Below are 5,927 nucleotides of genomic sequence, written 5' to 3'. Positions count from 1 at the left end.
GGTCCTGGAAGCAAAATGATAATAATAATAATAACAAATAATAATACCGATAAAATATATTATACCTACATCTATTTGATTACATCAGCTTTAAACTTGGCTGAAACATTACAGAGAGACTTTTAGTTTGCAAAATACATACGGAAGCGTCTGGTGTAATGTAAACAATACAAGCACGAGAGGAAAACAAAGCGATCATAAATTATGATGAAAAGTACTTAACAAAAATAAAACGTTCATCACAATCATAGCGAGCTGTAAATTAAAATGAAAAACACAAAATTAATGAAAACATTAAACTTACATTTCAAAATAATTAATGTCTCAACAAGCTTCAGAGTATGTGACGAAAAAATATGAATGAAACGATGAGCAAGATGCCTGCGTATGATCCCATAGTAAATTTTGCTTAAAAAAAAATCTCACGAAAGAAAGAAAAAAAAAATTAAATCTTGAAATTTTTAAATTTCACAAAACATTTGAGTGTACAATTTTCAGGCACGTTTTGAATGTTCAAGTGATCAGACATTGAAATGGAATTTTAAAGCACTACACCAACAGAACTTGAGGTAGTATACAGATAGACCAGAAAGTTACTCTGTGGTAAGAAGTTCAAGGAAAACAGCTCAAAAGTGGAATCAAATGACAAAGTCTTCAGATGTAGGACACCGTTGTACAAACGATGTTTAAGTTTACCATTTTGGTGTAATTTAGAGGATAATACTTGGGTATCTAAGTTTACCTTTTAGAGGTTTACTTCAGAGAAAGTCTCTTCTTAACATATTTCGTGCATAATTGTGTTCCTTTATCTACTTTATCAGTTTTAGAGCAGGAAAAGTGATGAATAAGAATAACTGAATGTACTTTTCCTAATTCATATTTCTTGCTTATAGAACTCCTTTGATAGGATTTCCCGTTACCCCGCAGTTGGACCAAAGAAATACCTAGTTACTATAATTTGACATTTTATGTCATCTGATCAAGCTTGTAGAAATGCATTTCCAACATTAACTGCTATAAATATTATTGCTCGAACAAGTTGATATCTCGTTAATATTTCTTTATAATGAAGCTTTAAAACTTTAAGGAGTCTGAATTGTCCCTTTACTCCAGAAATAGGCTACTACCTACTATTATTGTAATCAAATTCTCAAATTATATTGAGGATAAAATTACATACCTCGGTCGGGTTTGAATTTCAATAATTCGAACATTGAATGTGCTTTGTACCTTTATATGTACCAACATTTTTGGAAGGGATATAGGGTGCTCTTCTCTACGAGTTTCATTTTGGTAATCCCTAAAAGTTCAAAACAAAAGTAAGCACGAATAGGTAGAGTGATAATAATTATTATCAAGTACTCTTGCTCTCTTAAATCAAGCCCCTGCTCTCCACATGTTACGAGTACTAAAAAAAGAAGAAGAAAGTAAAAGAATCGTTACCTATAAATAAATTTTATCATTAATCTCTTTCTATCAAATGGTAAAACATACGTGTCGTTTTGTTTTACCGCCAAGCGCCAAGTCTAAGAGATTTTAATTGCACAAAGAATAAATTGAGCGGAAAATGCGACATACAGCCCCAGACATTATAATGCTACTCTTTCAACAAAGTAAACTTTCCTCCTTTCATTATTATCACACGTTTTTTGTGTCAATTTTCTGAGGAGTAAAGAATTTTTAATTTAAAAATAATAAAATTAACGTCAGGAGTATTTTGAGCTGAATATAAAAAGGCAAAGTACTCCGAGCTGAAGAAAAAAAATAATAAAACCGCCTTTTTTGTGCTACATTTTTCACCACTTTTCTTCTTCGCCACATCTTCTTCTTCCTTTTCTTTTTAATGAAGATACGTGGTTTTATTATTATATTACGTAGGTATTCTATATACTCCTATATGTACGTAGGTACATATCAAATTCTTGAATGCTGGGCTTTGGTGTATCAACAAAAAGAGGAGGTACATTTGTAGGTTTGTCAGGCAAATTTGAATCGATATAGCTATTAAATTACAATTATCCTCTCAAAGAGTATACCGTCCTCTTTTGGCTGTGTTACATATCGGTGTTGGGTAAATTTAATGCACATATAATTAGTTCCAGAGAACGCAAAATTTGAATAGGCATTTCTCGCCTCCCTTTGAGTGCAATGGAATGTTAAAATTGTGCCTTTTACCTTTATCATACAGATGTCATTGGTCTAAATTGTCTTTGATATCCCTGAAGTGTTACTTGGCTTTTCATTTTCTCCGGATAGAAGCGTATTTTAATTAATATCAGGGTACCTATGTATCTGTCTATACGTGTCCATGTTAGTGACAAAAATAATTTCTCGTACATTTTGCTACCTACTTTAAGATAATATTTTTAATATGTTTTAACTTAATCGTGTACGTCCATTATGAGTTCTTTTCGTTTTATTACTTGTTTATTTTCCAATTAATTGATCACTGCTGCAATTGTGAGAGAGGTGAATTCTGTCAAATTAAAACATATGAGCAGAGGAACCATGTGTTACATCATATTACCAGGTAAGGAAATGGACTGAAAGAGATTAATATACAAACTTTTACATGAGTGAATTTTTTCATTAAATTTATATTAACATGTAGCTACACTCTTTTGAACAAAATTCTAACCGTTCGTCTAAGTAATTTCAAGCTGCAAAATCATATTAGGGTGGCAATTTTGACGAGAGCTAAAAAGTTATCTACCTTTTTTGGAATCCGAGTCACTGATTTCGAATGTTCAAAAAATTTCGAATGTTTCATGAAAATTTGAAGCTAAAAAAAATCTCCCCGGCGGGGAATCGAACCCCGGTCTCCCGCGTGACAGGCGGGGATACTGACCACTATACTACCGAGGATGGGTGATAAAATGTAATGCTCATTTAAATTATAAATAGATTAAAAATTAATAATGTACAACCTAATCTAACATAAGCATGCAACGCCTATGCATCGTTGGAGAACATGATGTAGGTAGGTATCTAGGCATAAAATTTCGAAAGGTACCAAGTAACTCATACCATTTAATATGACTCATAATTATGTACGTAGACCTAAAAGTTCATCAATGCATATCTAGTAACTATACCTTGTGTTGATCGGACCCATTCTATTTACCGCCATGCAGTTGAACATTTTCCCCTCGATGCCTAAAGAAAGCTGTAAGACCCTAAATAATTTCATTACAGGAAAGCACTTAGTTTTGTCAACAAACTGTTTCATGTTAATTACTTTTTTATTATTATAAAAAATACTAGGAGTTAAAACTCGTCTTTTTACATTTAATTTTGTTAGTTTTATTTAGTAAACTTTTTCTTTTCATGAAAACTTTTCTCAAGAAATTTTGTCCTTGATATAAAATTGTTGTATACAATCTCCAGAATTTTTTACGCTGATGTAATTACTTTGTACCTTCTAACTTTGTAACAGAAAATGTAGTACGTAGGTATATCTACAACTTGTATTATGTAAGTACCCACCTCATTTTTGTCAAGAGAGCATGGAAATAAAAGAGACTTTACTAGCTTCTAATAAATCTAATTCCTGCAGGTTTATCAAATGAGACAGAGCAAATTTTATTGTTTGAAAAATTTATAGTCACTCGTTTCCGGAATTTCAAGATGCAAGTCCCTGGAAATTTTCCAGGAGACATTTCGGATACCAATGCTACTATGCATATTTCTATTGAACATAATGTGACTGACTAAAATAATGTAAATACAGGCAGATGTTCTATCCTAGACCTCATTTTATCTGGATTTTCCGAGAAGGCGAAAAAAATTAAAGTGGTGATGAAAGCGCGTACATACGCTGAGAAGTTAATGCGTAAAAGAGTGCTCCTAACATTAGAAGGACCTACCTTTTACTGAACATTTCACAAACGTTTTAATTAGAGCTAAGCCCATCCCTTTATCTCATCGTTCCTTTCTCCCTAATACTCCCTACCATACCTACCCACTACCCTGATACCTACTCCTTGCACTTGAAAGTTGAATGAAATTATGCGTGTCTAAGTACGTAAAGAGAAGGGAGACTTTTAACGTTAGAATCTTGAGTCATGTGTACCTGTACAAGTATCTGGGTAGGTACTTTTCATTTCTCACTAAGTGCGTTAAGAAAGAAACAAAGCGCCAAGGAGATAAAAACACCGTCGGGAACATGATCTTCTTTCAGCTCAATGTTTCAACACAACAAATATAAAGTGAAAAATAGTCCAGATCAATTTTTCTTTTAAAATCCTTCTTTCAAAGAATATCGTTTCCAACATAAGTAAACTTGAAAAATCACACGTACCTCATATTATTAGTAGAGCAACATTATAAATGGTTTTGTGTTTACACCTTAATCTTTAGATGTGGAAAGCTTATACAGGGAGGTCACCCATCCAGGTAACTGTTAGGGTAAACGTTGCTTAAGACAAATGGTATCTAAATGGTTTTGATAAGAGAACTGAGGTCCATTCTCTTATGAATAAACTAAATAAAACTAATAAAAGAATCAAAGTTAAAGTAATACACACAAGTATTACCTATCTATATTGGGTATTTTTATTTGTTCGTGAGTACCCACCTTAAAGTTTTACGACACTAATGCCTCCCCTAAGCCAATTACCACAAAGGCCTTTGGTGGTGAAATCAGTTTTATTTCCATAAGGGATATTCTTAGAAATAAGTAACAATAGGAATAAGAAACCAAGAAGAAAACCCATGTTTTATATAAAGTTTAGTCTGAAATATTGTTGTGGATAGAAAATATAAAGATTAAACAAAACACCCCGTAACAGCAAAACATGATGTCATAATCCATTCACTCCTAATCCTTGGGGAATAATTTTGAATTCAGGATAAGAGTAATGCGGTTTCCAGGCACGTTGTAGTATCAGCACACAGGAAGTTGATAGAAAAGATTGTTACTACAATAAGCACGATTTTCAACATAAGTAGGTAAATATTTGGGGGTGTTAAATACAGGGAGTTCAGTCAGAAATACAGGGTGTTTCATCAGCTATACACAGAGAGTTAGCTGACGTTTACCTACTGACCTAAGTATTGCCGATACGTATGTCAAATTAAACATAAATTGTTTTGAAATGTCAATATAAACCCCCATCTCGTATTTGCGTATGGCTTATCTTGTAAAGTTGTAAGTATGCAAAAAACGTTACCATGGTTATCGGTAAGTAGGTAGGTACTTACCTATTATTAATTATTGCCAATAATTTGCCAAAGTATTGAAAATTCTAGGAACCATGTAAAATTTGTTTTTGAATGCGGTTTCCAGGATTTGTATAATTTCGATGGGATGTTAATAGCGACTACCTATTCCACTTACCAACCTTTCCACTTAAGTTTCTCTTTACACAAATGTGGCTCGAAAGGTAAACCCCGCATAATGTGAAATAAATCTGTCTAGACCAAACTCTCACAGATTATTCAAACATGTTCTATTTCCACTAATCCCAACGGATTATTTTGAAAAGTTCAAGTAGAAAAGTAAATTCACTTAGGTAAGCTCTCAATGCATCACATCATGTACTCGTAGATCTAGAAAGCCCTAAAGATGGGATTTGTGGAGTAGCATTATAATAGAGATATTACTAGGAATAAAATTTATATGAAAGCACGTGATATTGCAATATTGCTCTAGGTTTTCAATGCATAGTAGGTATCATCTTATTTATCTGATTCGATATTACGGGGGATAGAAATCGTAGAGACTTGGAATTACCTTTTCAGACAATGTCTAGTTGAACGAGTATGATCCTAGATGAAAAATTTGCCATGTGTTTATTTTTACCATCAATGTAGGTAAGTATCTCAAACTCCTTAGTCCTTTGGGTTCGCCGTTAAAGGACTTTTGTAAAACCTAACAAACAAGACAATTTTAAATGAAATCATTGTAACATCAGACCGATGAGGCG

At 33.0% G+C, this 5,927-nt stretch overlaps 1 non-coding gene across 1 annotated transcript; it reads right to left on the bottom strand.

Moving 5' to 3' along the window:
• Positions 1 to 2,793: 2,793 nt before the first annotated feature.
• Trnad-guc lies at positions 2,794 to 2,865 on the bottom strand. The gene has a single exon. It is a non-coding gene; the product is annotated as a tRNA-Asp (tRNA).
• Positions 2,866 to 5,927: the final 3,062 nt, after the last annotated feature.

The sequence above is a fragment of the Diaphorina citri genome, unplaced genomic scaffold (genome assembly GCF_000475195.1).
Source record: "Diaphorina citri unplaced genomic scaffold, Diaci psyllid genome assembly version 1.1 scaffold504, whole genome shotgun sequence".
Lineage (NCBI taxonomy): Eukaryota > Metazoa > Arthropoda > Insecta > Hemiptera > Psyllidae > Diaphorina > Diaphorina citri.
Note: the sequence above shows the minus strand (reverse complement) of the source record. Positions and strands in the feature narration are given on the sequence as shown.